The sequence below is a fragment of the Capra hircus genome (genome assembly GCF_001704415.2).
Source record: "Capra hircus breed San Clemente chromosome X unlocalized genomic scaffold, ASM170441v1, whole genome shotgun sequence".
NCBI classification, from domain to species: domain Eukaryota; kingdom Metazoa; phylum Chordata; class Mammalia; order Artiodactyla; family Bovidae; genus Capra; species Capra hircus.
The window spans coordinates 21,210,094-21,228,290 of NW_017189516.1; the positions used below are offsets into that span (position 1 = coordinate 21,210,094).

At 38.7% G+C, this 18,197-nt stretch overlaps 1 pseudogene across 1 annotated transcript; it reads left to right on the forward strand.

Annotated features, from left to right (window-relative positions):
* Positions 1–13,221: 13,221 nt before the first annotated feature.
* Positions 13,222–14,175, forward strand: LOC102176211 (annotated as a pseudogene). The gene has a single exon (XR_001297527.2). The product of XR_001297527.2 is annotated as a monocyte to macrophage differentiation factor pseudogene (transcript).
* The last annotated feature ends 4,022 nt before the right edge of the window (positions 14,176–18,197 follow it).

Sequence of the window (18,197 nt, forward strand, 5' to 3'; positions counted from 1 at the left end):
CATAATATGTATCACCACTGAAACTACTCTTGTTTACTAATCATTTTTCATTTCTATTGTATATCTTGTCCTACTAGTATGTAACATTTATGAGAACAAAATCTTTGTATACTATTATATCCCCAGCAACTAAATCACACATCTCAGACTTTTGTGTGTACAAATCACCTGGTGATCTTTAAATTTGGATTCTGATTCAGAAGGTCTGAAATGGGGCCTAAAATTTCAGAATTTCTAAAAGGCTCTTAGGTCGTACAGATACTGATGGTCTACAGACCATGCATTGAATAGTATGACAATAGAGAGCTCTAGGTAGAAGTCAGTGAATAGGATCCACCTGAAAGAATTTGTTCCCTTCTGTGTGAACCTCTGGCTTTCTAACTTCTCTTGAAAAATCAAAAGATTTAGAATCCCTCGGCTAACATTTCCACCTTGCAATTGTTGACTGGAGCTGGGTGCAGCTGGTCTCTTTTAGGGACATAAACCTACCTTGTAGCTCCTTTTTAGCCCCAGCAGACATCTGAATGGTGACCTCTACTCTTCAGGACTCTCTGACCTTCATTTTTATACTAACTCTACAATTCCAGGAGATCAAGATCAAAAATGTCTTCTCCTTCAAACACATTTTTTTTTTCTCTAGAAATGATTTGGGGAAGGAAATGGCAACCCACTCCAGTGTCTTTGCCAGGAGAATCCCAGGGACGAGGAGCCTGGTGGCCTGCCATCTATGGGGTTGCACAGAGTCAGACACGACTGATGTGACTTAGCAAGCAAGGAAGGATTAGGTGTTCCAGGTGAGGGATTAGTGCAGTAAGTGATATGTAGGGAGCTTAGGGTAGTGACTATTTACCAGCTGGTATAGAAACATTTCAATATTTAAGAGATGATATAACTAAATTTCCTGAATATTAGCCCTAAGTGTCAGAAAGTGGAGGGCTTCCCAGGTGTCTCAGTAGTAAAGAATCCTGCTTCCAATGCAGGAGAAACAGATTTGATCCCTGCGTCAGGAAGATCCCCTGAAGTAGGAAATGGTAACCCACTCAGGTATTCTTGCCTGGAAAATTCCATTACAAAGAGTCTCACATGTCTGTGCACATACACATGCAAGATCCGGATTCACCCACAGAGCAAGACCCAGATTTCCCACAGCCAGTCCCTCCCATCAGGAAACTTCCACAAGCCTCATATCCTTATCCATCAAAGGGCAGAAAGAATGAAAACCACAATTACAGAGAGCTAACCAAACTGATTCATGGGGTCACAAAGAGTCGGACACGACTGAGCGACTGAACTGAACTGAACTAAACTGATCACAGCCTTGTCTAACTCAATTAAACTATGAGGCATGCCATGTAGGCCCACTCAAGATGGATGGGCCATGGTGGAGAGTTTGGGCAAAGTGTGGTCCACTGGAGAAGGGAATGGCAAACCACTTCAATATTCTTGCCTTGAGAAACCCCTTAAATGGCATGAAAAAGCAAAAAGATAGGGTACTAAAAGATGAACTCCCCAGGTCAGTAGGTGCCCAAATTGCTACAGGAGAAGAGTGGAGAAACAACTCCAAAAAGAATGAAGAGATGGAGCCAAAACAAAAACAACACTCAGCTGTGGATGTGACTGGTGATGGAAGTAAAGTCTGATGCTGTAAAGACTAATGTTGCATGAAGTGAAGTGAAGTCGCTCAGTCGTGTCTGACTCTTTGTGACCCCATGGACTGTAGCCTACCAGGCTCCTCCGTCCATGGTATTTTCCAGGCAAGAGTACTGAAGTGGGTTGCCATTTCATTCTCAAGGGGAACTTCCCGACCCAGGGATCAAACCCAGGTCTCCCGCATTGCAGGCAGACACTTTACCATCTGAGCCACCAGGGAAGCCTAATACTGCATAGAAATCTGGAATGTTGGGTTGATGAATCAAGGTAAATTGGAAGTGGTCAAACAGGAGATGGCAAGAGTGAACACTGATATTTTAGGAATCAGTGAATTAAAATGGACCAGAATGGGTGTACATTATGTCTACTACCAGGGGCAAGAATCCTTTAGAAGAAATGGAGTGGCCCTCATGGTCAACAAAAGAGTCCAAAATGCAGTACTTTGGTGCAATCTCAAAAAATGACAGAATGATCTCTGGTCATTTCCAAGGCAAACCATTCAATATCACAGTAATCCAATTCTATGCCTCAACCACCAATACCAAAGAAGCTTGAGTTGAGCAGTTCTATGAAGACCTACAAAAGGTTCTAGAACTAACTTCAAAAAAAAAAAAAAAGATGTCTTTTTCATCATGGGGACTGGAATGCAAAAGTAGGAAGTCAAGAGATACCTGGAGTAACAGGCAAATTTGGCCTTGGAGTACAGAATGAAGCAGGGCAAAGGTTTACACAGTTTTGCCAAGAGAATGCACTGGTTATAGCAAACACCCTCTTCCAACAACACAAGAGATGACTCTACACATGGACATCCCCAGATGATCCATACCAAAATCAGAGTGATCATATTCTTTGCAGCAAAAGATGAAGAAGCTCTATACAGTCAGCAAAACCAAGACCAGGAGCTGACTGTGGCTCAGATCACGATCTCTGTATTGCAAAATTCAGACTTAAATTGAAGGTAGTAGGGAAAACCATAAGACCATTCAGGTATGACCTAAATCAAATCCCTTATGATTATACAGTGGAAGTGACAGCTTCAAGGGATTAGATCTGATAGACAGAGTGTCTGAAGATCTATGGATGGAGGTTCACAACATTGTACAGGAGGCTGTGATCAAAACCACTCCCAAGGGAAAAAAAATGCAAAAAGGCAAAATGGTTGTCTAAAGAGGCTTTGCAAATAGCTGAGAAAAGAAGCGAGGCAAAAGACAAGGAAAAAGGAAACATATATCCATCTGAATGCAAAGTTCCAAAGAATAGCAATGAGAGATAAGAAAACTGTCCTTAGTGATCAATGCAAAGGAATAGAGGAAAACAACAGAATGGGAAAGACTAGAGATTTCTTCAAGAAAATTAGAGATACCAAAGGAACATTTCATGCAAATATAGGCACAACAAAAGACAGAAATGGTATGGACCTAACAGAAGCAGAAGATGTTAAGAAGATGTGTCAAGAACACACAGAAGAACTATACAAAAAATACTCTAGAAGGAATCAATAGTAGAATAACTGAGGCAGAAGAATAAATAAGTTAGCAAGAAGACACACTAGTGGAAATAACTTCTGAAGAGCAGAATAAAGGGAAAACAGTGGAAAGAACTAAGGATAGTCTCAGAGACACCTGGGACAATGTTAAATGCACCAACATTCAACTTTTAGGAGTCTCAGAAGAAGAGAATAAGAAAGGTCTGAGAAGTTTTGAAGAGATTATAGTAGAAAATCCACCTAATATGGAAAAGGAAATAATCAAGTCCAAGAAGTGCAGAGTCCCATATAGGATAAACCCAAGGAGAAACACGCCAAGACATGGAGTAATTAAACTAACCAAAATTAAAAGCATAAAGTATTAATAGCAGCAAGGGGGAAACATCAACTAACATACAAGGTAATCACAATATTAATACCTGATCTTTCAGCACAAACTTTCTAGGTCAGTAGATAGTGGCAGGATATCTTTAAAATATTGAAAGGGAAAAACCTACAATCAAGATTACTCTACCCAGCAAGGATCTCATTCAAAATTAATAAAGAAACCAAAACCTTTATAGACAAAAATTAAGAGACTTCAGCATATCCAAACCAGATTTACAACAAATGCTACAGAAGGAGAAGGAAAACACCTACAAAAACAACTCCAAAACAATTAAGAAAATGTCAATATGAAACACGTGCTAAGAGGAAAGCTCATAGCAATACAGGCATACCTCAAGAAACAAGAAAAAAGTCAAATAAATAACCTAACTCTATACCTAAAGCAACTAAAAAAGGAAGAAATGGAGAACCCCAGAGTTAGTAGAAGGAAAGAAATCTTAAAAATTAGGGCAGAAATAAATGCAAAAGAAACAAAAGAGACCATAGCAAAAATCAACAAGCCAAAAGCTGGTTCCTTGAAAGGATAAATGAAATTGACAAACTATTAGCCAGACTCATCAAGAAACAAAGAGAGAAAAATCAAATCAATAACATTAGAAATACAAATGGAGAGATCACAACAGACAACACAGAAATACAAAGGATCATAAGAGACTACTATCAGCAATTATATGCCAATAAAGTGGACAACGTGGAAGAAATGGACAAATTTTTAGAAAAGTACAACTTTCCAAAACTGAACCAGGAAGAATTAGAAAATCTTAACAGACCAATCACAAGCACGGAAATTGAAACTGTAATCAGAAATCTTCCAGCAAACAAAAGCCCAGGTCCAGACGGCTTCACAGCTGAATTCTACCAAAATTTCGAGAAGAGCTAACACATATCCTACTCAAACTCTTCCAGAAAATTGCAGAGGAAGGTAAACTTCCAAACTCATTCTATGAGGCCACCATTACCCTAATACCAAAACCTGACAAAGATGTCACAAAAAAAGAAAACTACAGGCCAATATCACTGATGAACATAGATGCAAAAATCCTCAATAAAATTCTAGCAATCAGAATCCAACAACGCATTTAAAAGATCATACACCATGACCAAGTGGGCTTTATCCCAGGGGTGCAAGGACTCTTCAATATCCACAAATCAATCAATGTAATTCACCACATTAACAAATTGAAAAATAAAAGCCATATGATTATCTCAATAGATGCAGAGAAGGCCTTTGACAAAATTCAACATCAGTTTATGATAAAAACTCTCCAGAAGGCAGGAATAGAAGGAACATACCTCAACATAATAAAAGCTATATATGACAAACCCACAGCAAACATTATCCTCAATGGTGAAAAATTGAAACCATTTCCCCTAAAGTCAGGAACAAGACAAGGGTGCCCACTTTCACTGCTACTATTCAACATAGTTCTGGAAGTTTTGACCACAGCAATCAGAGCAGAAAAAGAAAGAAAAGGAATCCAAATTGGAAAAGAAGAAGTAAAACTCTCACTGTTTGCAGATGACATGATCCTCTACATAGAAAACCCTAAAGATTACTTTTAAATTCAATGAATTAAATACTCCAACCAAAAGACATAGACTGAGTGGATACAAAAGCAAGTCCTATGTATATGCTATTTATAAGAGACTAATTTCAGACCTAGAGACACATACAGATTGAAAGAGAAAGGATGGAGAAAGGTATTCCAGAGAACAAGATGGCAGAGGAGTAGGTGGATACTGAGCATATCTCTCTCCATAGATACATCACTAATACACCTTCAGACACATAAGATCTTGTAGAACACCAGCTGAGAGCAGAAAAGAGTACCTGAAAAGAATATATAGAACCAGGAAGAACTTGGTAGGATGAAGGAAGTGACGCAGGGTGGGGGGTGGGTGGAAGGAGAGTGAGAAGGACTGGACCTGCACCTGGGGAGTGGGGGAACTGAAGCAGGGGTCAGATCCCTACATCGGGGAAAATATTGGGGGCAGAGGAGAAGCGTTTGAGGCTGTTAGGCAGTGAAGCAGCTGATCAGTGACAATCTTATTGAAATGAGAATCACAGAGACAGTCGTTGCTGCAATCATACACATCTTGGACAGAGATGCAAGTCCCCTAGAATGCACAGCAGCTGGGAGATGGAGTGTAGGGACTGGAGAGCAAATCCCAGAGTGAGGTCTGCTGTTGGCTGCAGGGAGATGCCCCAAGGGGACATGAAGGAGGAGATCATGGTTGGAAATGACTGTGTAGGAAAACCAGGCAGCCATGAAGGCAAAATGATACTGTTGAGTCATGTACCAGGTGGGGAGCCAACACTGTAGCCTCTCTCTCCCACATACCAGCACCAGCAACTGAACAATAAAGACCCCAGACAGGCTGACCCTTTAAGCCTCTGATAAGCTGAACAACAGAGAAGGACTCCAGCCAGGAGGGCCTTTTAAGTGCCTGATCAGGCCAAGCAAAAAAGAAGGGGCAGCCAAAGAGCCCCTCTGATCACCAGCTGCCAGAGGCTAGAAAAAGACTCTGACTGGGTCATAGCTCCTACTGTTGAGGCAGTCAGTGTCCCTACACATTTGATGCTTCCAGGGTCCCTGTGATCCAAGCAGCTGTGCCACCTCTATACTCAACACTTGCTGGGGCAGAGCTGCCAGAAGCTAGAAAAAACCCTAGGGTACATTTCATGCTGCTCTAGCTGCTGGCTCCTGAGTACCTGGTGGTGCTGGGCCCTTGTGATCCAAGCAACTGTGCCACCTGGGTCCTCACTGAGGCAGACCCAGGTCCTCCAGGGCAGACTTAGGAGCAAAGTCCTGTGGATGACTCACATACAGAGGTGGAGATAAAACCACAGTTGAAACACAGGGACAGTGTGGCAAAGGAAGAGGACCCAAATGCTTCCCACCAGCTATACAAGTGGCAGGTTAAATCCAGATGATCAACTGGGCTGACTTTGTATCCTATGGGATGTATAAAAGGACAATGAAAGCTCCCACAAAAGAAAACGAACTGTCTCTGGCACCTGGAGGTGGACTTTGGAGTCAAGAACACACAGGAGTAAGACCAGATTAGAGTCTGAGCTGCCATCACAGCAGATCTGGAGACCAGTCCAGTATCAGAGGGCATCCTAGGGAGGAGAGGTGGACTGTGACTCACAAAGAGGGAAAAGATACTGACAGCTGAGACTCAAAACCATGTACTTATTATTCTTATATTTTGACTTGTTCTGCAGTTGTTTCTGGATTTTTTTTTCTCCCCCCCCCACTGTTGCTATATTTGTTGATTTTATTAGTACTATTAAATTCATTTAACCTTCTGATAATTCTTTAATTATACTTTTTAATTCTTTTATATCTTTCTCCTCTACAGTGGCTTTTTGCAGTTCTGTGGCATGTATTTTTCTTTTCTTTTTCTTTTTTTTTATTTTTACAAAATTTAAAAGTTTATTTTTTATTATTTTACTACATTTATTCTTTTGTTTGCCATTCTTATTTTTATTTTCCTGTTGTAGTTGCTCTAATATATATAAATCTTTATTTACCTCTTTTAACTATGCTTTTTCTATTCTTTTTCTTACCATATTGATTAGTTTGTTTTGTTTTTATTGCTTTATTCCCCAGTTGGCACCTTGCTTTGGTTTTGTATTTCAGTTTGTACTTTAGTTTTGTTGTAAAAGGTTGATATTATATTTGGTTTCCTTTACTCACCAGGTCAATCTCTTGAACTTTATTTTCTTGAGGGGGGCTGCTTTGGTTTTGTTTATGGTTGTATATGTGTATGTGTATATTCCATTATTTTTGTTATTATTTGACTGATTTTGTATTTGCCATTTGTCTGGGTCTCCCCTTTTAATTCTTGTTTTTTGCTTTTGTGTGTTTGTTTTAATCTCCTTTAATGCCATAACAAACAACCTGTGAAATCTGCATTCCCTGGCCATAAATCAGGCCCTGAGCCTTTGAAGTGTGACTGCTGACACCAAGACAGTAGATTGCCAGAGAACTCCTAACCCCAGGGAGTATGAATTACTAAGAACTCCCACAAAGACCTCCACCTGTGTATAAGACCTGGCATCACCAACTGCCAGCAGAACTCTGTGCAGGGCACCTCACCCAGACAAGACAAAAACACAGATCCAGTCATCAGCAGATAAGATTACCACCTCACAGAGCCCCACCCATCAGAGGAAAAAATAAAAACAAAAACTCATGTCCTTCCACTCGAACACAAGCACAAGTCACATTGAACGTGAAGCCTACACAGTTAGACCAATCTTACCCACCAAGCGCAGAAGCCAAAAGGAAAAAGGAATTCAACCTCAAAGCCTGGGAAAAATAAATCTCAAACACAATAAGTTAATAAAAAAGAAAACGCAGAGATATACTGCGCAAATGAAGGAACAAGCAAGAAACACAAAACCAAATAAACATAAAAGAAATAAGCAAACTATCTTAAAAACAATTCAGAGTAATGATTACAAAGATGAATCAAAACCCCAAAAACAGAATGGAGAAAATGCAAGAATCAATTAACACATTTAACAAAGACCTAGAAGAAATAAAGAATAAACAAACAGAGACAAACAGCACAATCACTGAAATTAAAAATACTCTAGAGGGATGTTGTGGGGAGGGAGGTGGGAGGGGGGTTCATGTTTGGGAACGCATGTAAGAATTAAAGATTTTAAAATTTAAAAAATAAAAAAAATAAATAAAAATTAAAAAAAAAATAAAGTAATTATTGATTGGTAAGAAAAAAAAATAAAAAAAAAATAAAAATACTCTAAAAGAAATCAATAGCATAATATCTGAAGCAGAAAAACAGATAAAAGAGCTGGAAGATAGAATGATAGAAATAACTGCTGCAGAGCAGAATAAAGGAAAAAGAATGGAAGTAATGGAGTATAGCCTCAGAAACTTCTGGGACAATATTAAATGCACCACCATTGAAATTACAACGGTCCAGAAGAAGAATATAAAAAGAAGAGTTTCAGAAAAAATTTGAAGAGATTATTGTCAAAAATTTCTCCAGCTTTGGAAAGGAGACAGTTAGTCAATTTCACGAAGTACAGAGAATCTCATACAGGATAAATCCAAGGTGAAACACAGCTAGACACATACTAAGCAAACTAACAAAGACTAAATACAAAGAGAGAATATTGAAAGGCAGCAAGGGAAAAACAACAAGTAACATACAAGGGAAATCCCATACAATTAACAGCTGATCTTTCAGAAGACACTCTGCAGGCCAGAAGGGAATGGCAGGATATATTTAAAGTATTGAAAGGAAAAATCTACAAGCAAGATTATTCTACCTGGCAAGGATCTCATTCAAAACTGATGCATAAATCAAAAGCTTTACAGAGAAGCAAAAGTTAAGAGAATTTAGTACTACCAAACCAGCATCACAACAAATGTTAAAGGGACTTATTTAAACAGGAAACACAAGAGAAGGGAAAGACCTATAAAATGACCCAAAGTAATTAAGAAAAAGCCAATAAAAACATATATATCAACAATTACTTCAAATGAAAATGGATTAAATGTTCCAACCAAAAAATGCAGACTGGCTGAATGGATGCAAAAAACAAGACCCAAATATATGGTGCCTTCAGACCTAGAGACACATACAGACTGAAACTTAGAGGATGGAAAAAGATACTTCATGCAAATGGAAATCAAAAGTAATCCAGAGTAGCAATCCTCATATCTGACAAAATAGACATTAAAATAAAGAATATTGCAAGAGATAAGGAAGGACACTACATAATAATCAAGGAGTCAATCCAAGAGGAAGATATAACAATTGTAGATATCTATGCACCCAACATAGGAGCACCTCAATACATAAGATAAATACTAACACACAGAGAAGGAGAAACTGACAGTAACACAATAATAGCACCTCACACACCTCACCCACATCAATGGACAGATCATCAAAACATCAATAAGGAAACACAAGCCTTAAATGACACATTAGGCCAGATGGTTCTAATTGATATCTTCAGGACATTCCATCCAAATGCAGACATATACATCTTCTGCTCAAATGCACATGGAGCATTCTCCAGGATAGCCCACATCACGGGTCACAAATCAAACCTCAGTAAATTTAAGAAAATTGAAATCATATCAAGCATTTTTTCTGACCACAATTCTATGAGACTAGATATCAATTACAGGAAAAACACTGTACAAACACAAACATTTGGAGATTTTAAAATAATGTTTCAAATAACAAACAGATTACTGAAGAAATCAAAAGGGAAATTAAAAAAAATTCTAGAACAAAATGACAATGAAAACAGGACAACTCAAAACCTGTGGGATGCAGCAAAAGCAGTTCTAAGAAGTAGTTTATAGCAATACCCCAGGAAACAAGAAAACCATCGAAGAGACAACCTAAGTTTACTCCTAAAACAACTGGAAAGAGAACAAAAAAACAAAGTTAGCAGGATGAAAGGAATCATAAACATCAGAGCAGAAATATATTAAAATGAAATAAAGGAAATAATATTAAGGATTAATAAAACCAAAAGCAGGTTCTTTGAGAAAATAAACAATATTGACAAACTTGTAGCCAGACTTATCAAGAAAAAACTGGAGAAAAATCAAATCAATAAAATTGATAATGAAAAATGAGAGTTTACAACAGACAATGCAGAAATACAAAGAATCATAAGAGATGATTTTGACCAAGTATAACCCAATAAAATGGACATGAAAAAATAGATTCTTAGAAAAGTTCAATCTCCCAAAATTGAACTAGGAAGAAACAGAAATTATGAACAAGTCAATTACATGCACTTAAATTGAAACTGTGATTAAAAAAAAAAAACTTTTATAAAACAATAGCCCAGGGACAGATGGGTTCTCAGGGGAATTCTATCAAACATTCAGAGAAGAGCTAATGCCTGTCAGAAAACTAAGATCATGGCATCCAGTCCGATCACTTCATGCAAATAGATGGGGAAACAATGGAAGCAATGAAAGACTTTATTTTTGAGAGCTCCAAAATCACTACAGATGGTGACTGCAGCCATGAAATTAAAAGACATTTGCTCCTTGGAAGGAAAGCTATGATCAACCTAGACAGCATATTAGAAAGCAGAGATATTACTTTGCCAACAAAGGTTCATCTAGTCAAAACTCTGGATTTTCTAATAGTCATGTATGGATATGAGAGTTGGACTATAAAGAAAACTGAGTTCCGAAAAACTGATGCTCTTGAACTGTGGTGTTGGAGAAGAATCTTGAGAATCTCTTGGATTGCAAGGAGATCCAACCAGTCCATTCTAAAGGAAATCAGTCCTGAATATTCATTGGAAGGACTGATGCTGAAGCTGAAATTCCAATATTTTGGCCACCTGATGCAAAGAACTGACTCCCTTGAAAAGACCCTGATGCTGGGAAAGATTGAAAGCAGAAGGAGAAGGGGCTGAGAGAGGATGACATGGTTGGATGGTATCACTGATTTGATGGATATGAGTTTGAGTAAGCTCCAGGAGTTGGTGATGGAAAATGAAGCCTGGCATGCTGCACTCCATGGGGTCACAAAGAGTCAGACTTGACTAAGTGACTGAACTGAACTGAAGCCTATCCTTCTAAGACTTTTTTTAAAAAATTGCAGATGAAGGAACATTTCCAAACTCATTCTATGAGGCCATCACCCTGATACCAAAACCAGATAAAGATTGCACAAAAAACAAAATTACATACCAATATCACCAAAAAATATAGATGCAAAACTCAACAAGATTCTTGCAAACATCATCCAACAACACATTAAAAGGATCTCACACCATGATCAAATAAGGTTTATCCCAGAGATGCAATGATTCTTCGATATATGCAAATCAATCAATGTGATGGACCATATTAACACATTGAAAGATAAATACCATATAATCCATTGAATGGATGCAGAGAAAGCTTTTGACAAAATTCAACATCCATTTATGCAAAAACTCCTCAGAATATGGGTATAGCAGAAACCTACCTCATTGTAATATAGGCTGTATATGACAAATCCACAGAAAACATTATTCTCAATGGTAAAATACTGATAGCATTTCCTCTAAGATCAGGAACAAGCCAAGGGTGCCCACTCTCATTGCTATTAATCAACATAGCTTTAGTTGTCCTAGAGAAGAAAAGGAGATAAAAGAAATCCAGATTGGAAAAGAAGAAGTAAAACTCTCACTGTTTGCAAATGATGTGATACTGTAAATTTGTGCATGCACATGCATGTGTGCTTAGTTGCTCAGTCGTGTGTGACTCTTTGCAAACTTCTGGTCTGTAGCCCACCAGACTTTTCTGTCCATGGGATTATCCTGGCAAGAATACCGGAGTGGGTTGCCATTTTCTTCTTCAGGGAATCTCGTCAGTCCAGGGATTGAATGCACATATCCTGCAGCTCCTGCATTGACAGGCATATTCTTTACCAATGACCACCTGGGAATCCCAATATTATACATTGAAAATTAAGATATCATCAGAAAATTAATAAATATAATCAATGAATTTAGTCACAAGATACAAAATAAACAGAGAAATATCTTGCCTTCCTATACAATAAAAATGGAAAAAAAATTAGAAATCAAGGAAGCAATCCCATTCACCATTGCCACAAAAGAATAAAATACATAGAAATAAACTAATCTAAGGAGACAAAATACCTGTATGCAGGAAACTACAAGAGACTGATGAAAGAAATCAAAGACAAAAACTATAAATATATCATGTTCTTGGATTAGAAGAATCAGTAATCTGAAAATGACTATCCTACCCAAAGCAATCTATAGAGTCAATGCAGTAGTCAAATTACTACTGGGATTTTCACAAAACTAGAACCAAAGATATCACAATTTGTATGGAAGCATAAAAGACCCCAAATAGCCAAAGCTTTCTTGAGAAAGAAATATGGAGCTTCAGGAATTAACCATCATGACTTTATACTACAAAAGTACAATAATAAAGACAGCATGGTATTGGTACAAAAACAGATCAATGGAACAAGACAAAAAAACTCTTAGATAAAACCATTCATCTATTGGTACAATATCTTTGGAAAAGAATGCAAGAATATACAATGGAGAAAAGATAATCTCTTCAATAAGTGGTGCTAGGAAAAGTAAACAGCTACCTGTAAAAGAATGGAATTAGAAAACTTCCTAACACCAAACATGAAAATAAATTAGAAAGGATTAAAGACCTAAATGTAAGGCCAAAAACTATAAAACTGATAGAGGAAAACTTAGAACACCCTTTGACGCAAATTGCATCAAGACCTTCTTTGACCCATCTCCTAGAATAATGGAAATAAGAACAAAAAGAAATGAATGCTACCTAATCAAGCTTAAAAGCTTTTGCACAGCAAAGGAAACTATAAACAAGATGAGAAGACAGCCCTCAGAATGGGAGAAAATAATTGCAAATGAAGCAGCTGACAAAGGATTAACCTACATAATATACAAGCTATTCAAGCAGGTCAATATCAGAAAAACAACCTAATTAAGAAATGGACAGAGGACCTAAACAAATATTCATATAATACAAAGAAGACATACAGATGGCTAATAAATACATGAAAACATGCTCAACATCACTCATTATTAGAGAAATGAAAATCAAAACTACATTGAGGTATCATTTCACACTAGTCAGAATGGTCATCATCAAAAAATCTACAAACAGAAGGGCCGCCCTCCCGCCCCCAGGCGTCCGGTCTGGCTCTGGCCCGGTCCCGACCCCTGGCCCGGCCCTGTCTGCGCTGCCCGGTCCAGCAGTCCGCCGGGCCCGCGGCGGCCCCCGGAGCCACCCCAGCTCCTGCGGGCCGCCTGCTCGGACGCCGGTGCTGACCAGACGGAGCTCGCGGTCCCCGCGGAGGAGCAGGAGCATCGATGCGGTTCCAGAGTCGATTCCAGTGGTTCATGAACCACCCGGCCCCTGCCAATGGCTGCTACAAGCCGACTTGTTACGAACATGCTGCTAACTGTTACGCACATGCATTCCTCATTGTTCCAGCCATTGTGGGCAGTGCCCTCCTTCACTGGCTCTCTGATGACTGCTGGGAAAAGATAACAGCTTGGATTTATGGAATGGGCCTCTGTGCCCTCTTCATCGTTTCCACAGTATTTCACATTGTAGCATGGAAAAAGAGCCACTTAAGGACAGTGGAGCATTGCTTTCACATGTGCAATAGAATGGTCATCTATGTCTTCATAGCTGCGTCTTGCGCTCCATGGTTAAATCTCAGTGAACTTGGACCCCTGGCATCTCATATGCGTTGGTTTATCTGGCTCATGGCAGTGGGAGGAACCATTTATGTATTTCTCTACCATGAAAAGTATAAGGTGATTGAGCTCTTTTTCTATCTCACAATGGGCTTTTCTCCTGCCTTGGTGGTAACATCAATAAGCAACACGGATGGACTTCAGGAACTTGCCTGTGGGGGCTTAATTTATTGCCTGGGAGTTGTGTTCTTCAAGAGCGATGGCATCATTCCATTTGCCCATGCCATCTGGCACCTGTTTGTGGCCACGGCAGCTGCAGTGCATTACTATGCCATTTGGAAATATCTTTACCGAAGTCCTACAGACTTTATGCGACATTTATGACCAATCTGTACTAGGTCTCTAAACCAGTATTATTTCAGTTATGGCACTTAGGAGTGGGATAAGAACTGAAAATTGCACAGAGAAAGAAAAGACAACTGCACTGACTTTCTTTATATCTTTGAATATAATTACTGTGAAAGTATGAAAGCTGTGTTCTGGAATTTTCCCCCTCACAGCAAGTAAATAAGGTAGTGAATTAATTATTCATTCCATTCCACTATCATGAGGGACTCTGGAGAGACTTGGCCAACTGATGTTTACAAATCAGAATTTTGTATTTTAATTTTACAGATTTTACTACATGATTTTTCTAAATTACTAGGTCAGATTGTAAAAGTCAGTGCAATAACAAAACTTCCTTTTTAAGAGAAAATGATTTCTATTACTTTCCCATTAGCTGTTAAAGAATCATGACTAGAACTTACACTACTTTTTACCATGTTTCATCTTGGCATACGTGGTTATTTTTTAAATAGAAACTTCAGTTTTTTGTAAATTTTTTTAAAAAAATACTTCATTGAAGCACATCTGTGCGGTTCTTCATTCATGTGAATTTTTGCAGCAATCTGTCAACATTCCACAAATGAACAAACATTATACCTCTTCTCTGATAGTTTTATTAAGCATGGAGAAATTGCCAATTTTTAAAAACTGCAAGTTTTCCAAAACTTTCCTGCCAACCTCTGACTCTGAATTCTGTGCTGCTTTGGGCCGCATATTTGACCTAGTTTGGTTTCCCAGCGATAGAAAAGCATTTTGATATCACTAACTTTTTCAAAAGGTTGAACTTTTTCTCTAGGCCTTTGACATGTCTTCTTCAGTGTCTTTTCCCACAGAGGATAAGTATCCAGTCTATATTAAGACAGAATTGCTGGCTTGGCCATCCACGGAACACTCCTGAAGAGCGTTATGAATTACAGTGAATAGTGGTCATGCCTGCCTGGTGCCCAGTGGTTAAGTTATTGCCACTTAGCTTTATATTATCAGTTTAATAGTCATTTTAAGTTGTGGAACTAAATGGATAAATTCACATTTCTACCTTTCCTTTGCATCTCCTGATACACTTTTTATCACAGAAAAGTATTTAAAGCACTGTTTGACAAACTCATGTGTCTGTTGTCCATCAGTTATAGCCTGGCTCAGTGGAGTGATATTTAATATATTGTTTTTGTTTTTTTTTCAATGTCTTATATTAAGATTAACATATTAGTTGCTTTTTGGTTAATCTCCTGTTGGTGTTTTAATAAATAACCTTGCATTTAGATCCGGTGCTGATATTGCCTGTTTTCTAGTGATTGGGTATGATCACTGGAATTGTTAGTCTGACAGTATATTGAATTCAGTTCATTGAAATTTTGTACCGATGTAGCCTTAAAGGAGGGTTTATTTTGTATGTGTGTACGTTTAGAACTCTGACTTTGGTAAATTTTATGGGAATGAAGAACAGAAGAACTGCCTTTTGCTGATGAATCCTTAAATAGGCGAAAGTGATAGTTGCTCAGTCATGTCCAACTCTCTGCAACCCCAAATAGGCAAGGTACCCAGTGAAAACACCAACCAGACCATCCCTTCTGCATGGTTCTGAACACCTGGATGCCTCTTGTTTTCTGTGTATATTTAATTTTAAGTATATTAACTTTTGTCGATTCATTTGAAGTCTGCTGAAAAGTACCACTGTCAAAACCACTAAAGTGTATGTAAAAAATTGTGCTGTAGACTAAAATAAAATTGTTACTTGGACTTGTAAAAAAAAATCTACAAACAATAAACACTAGAGAGGATATAGAGAAATGCAAACCTTCTTGCATTGCTGGTGGGAATGTAAATTGAAATAGCCACTAGGGAGAACAGTATGGAGACCCTTTAAAAAGTAGGAATAAAATTCCCATATGACCCAGCAATCCCACTACTGGGCATATGCCCTGAGAAAAACAAATTCTAAAAAACACATGTACCCCCAGTGTTCATTACAACACTATTTACAATAGTTAGGACATAGAAGCAACCTAGATGTCCATCAACAGATGGATGGATAAAGAAGCTGTGGTACATATATACAATGGTATGTTATGTAGCCATAGAAAGGAACACATTTGAGTCAGTTGTAGTGAGGTAGATGAACCTAGAGCCTCTTATACAGAGTGAAGTAATTCAGAAGGAGAAAAACAAATATTATATATTAACATATACATATTGAATCTAAGAAAGTGTACTGATGAGTCTATTTTCAGGGCAAGAATAGAGGCCTAGACATAGAGACAAGTATATCCGGGGGAAGGAGAGGGTGAGATGAATTGGGAGAGTAGCATTGAAACATATAGATCACCATATGTAAAATACAGGTAGTAGGAAGTTGCTTCATAAAAAGGGAGCTCAACCTGGTGCTCTGTGATAATCTAGAGGGGTAGGATAGGGTGCAGAGTGGGAGAGAGATTCAAGACCGAGGGTACCTATAAATACTTATGGCTGATTCATGTAGAAACCAACACAATTTTGTAAGGCAATTGTCCTACAATTAAAAATAAAAAAATAATTTAAAAAAAAGAAAAATAAGGGACATGACCAGACATGGGTAGGAGGTGGTGGGTTAAAATTAAGCTCAATTTTGCCTATTTTTGTCCCATGTTTTTTTAAGCTATATTCAACTTATTATTTATTAAAGTAATAATTCATAAACATAAATAAATATTTATTAAACATAATAAAAATTAAAGATAAAAGTTAATAAAAGTAACAATACCAATAACTGAACAAAATGAAACAAAAAAAATTAAGAATATTTTCCTGGGGCCACTGCTGAAAGTGTGCTTGCTCCCATAGTGAGCAAGAACCAATCTCTGCCTCCCCAGGAGGCCTTCCAGTACCTCTAGGTAGATCTTGGGACCTGCTGTCAACACTGTGGGGCCAGCTTAGACTGACCTGGCCTAATTCCTACAAGTATTTGTCTCCTAATTTCATTGCTGCAAAGGGTAACCCAGTCTCAGTTGTGGAAACAGAAGGAGGCTTACTCAAAGACTTTCAGTGAGATGGGAAGGAGCTAAATTTAGAATCATGTGACTTTCAGTTAGGCTTCTTCCATTGCTCTTTAAAGAAAAGCAATGCCAGAGTAGAAAAGGGTCAGGTTTATTCAGGTATTCCACAGACACAGGATTTACCAAGCTGATCTCAGGGATTTAACCCATGACTTGTGCAGATACATGGAAAGATTTTTGTTCTTCCTTAGTTTCACTGCCCCTGGGGCCCAGCTTTGGTTTTGACCCCACCTCTGCATGGGCACCACTGTCAGGTGTTTGTTCCCTGCCCAGGCAAGAGGGAAAAAAGCAACCCCTGCTTGGGGCACACTTATTCACTCAGACTGGGGCATGCATGAGTTGCCTTTGGTAGCAGGAACTGTCAGTCAGTTGTAACCAACTGTGACAACTCAATCTGGTGGGAGTCTCTCCAGTCTGTGGAGTCCCTCAAGTCTGTGGAGGCAGAAGTTGGCATATGGGAGTGGTGGGAGCCCTACCCTCATGCCTTGCCACAGTGGCAAATTTCCAGGCAAATCATGCTTCTTCTAGGGGCATTCTTGGCCCACACATCCCCTACCTCTTGTCCCATCTGCTGTATCAGCAGAACCAACAGTGTTCTTCTCACCAGGTCAGTTCTTCCAACTCTACACTTTAGCACTCAGCCCTGGCCAGCATTGGTGGACTTTCATGTCAGGCAGGGGTACCAAGGGCTGATTCCCAAGGAGACTTTGGTATAGGTGCCCTTCAAGCCTCCAGAACCCTCATGGGCAGAAGAGATCCCAACCTTAGGGTCAGAAAGACTGCTCAGAATGGAGCCCCTCCCAGTGAAGTGTAGGGTCTTTAAAAGCAAGGGACATACCTTATCTCCCTAACTCTGTGGCCCACCAAAATGCTTCACATAGAGAAGGCTTCCCAATGAATGTTTGTTGGATGAATTAATGAAAGGATAGATGCATGACAAAACTTGATAGTGTAGTGTAGAGGGAAAAAAGTAGTTTTTAGAGTTAGAAAGCAGAGAAGGTAATGACAACCCACTCTAGTACTCTTG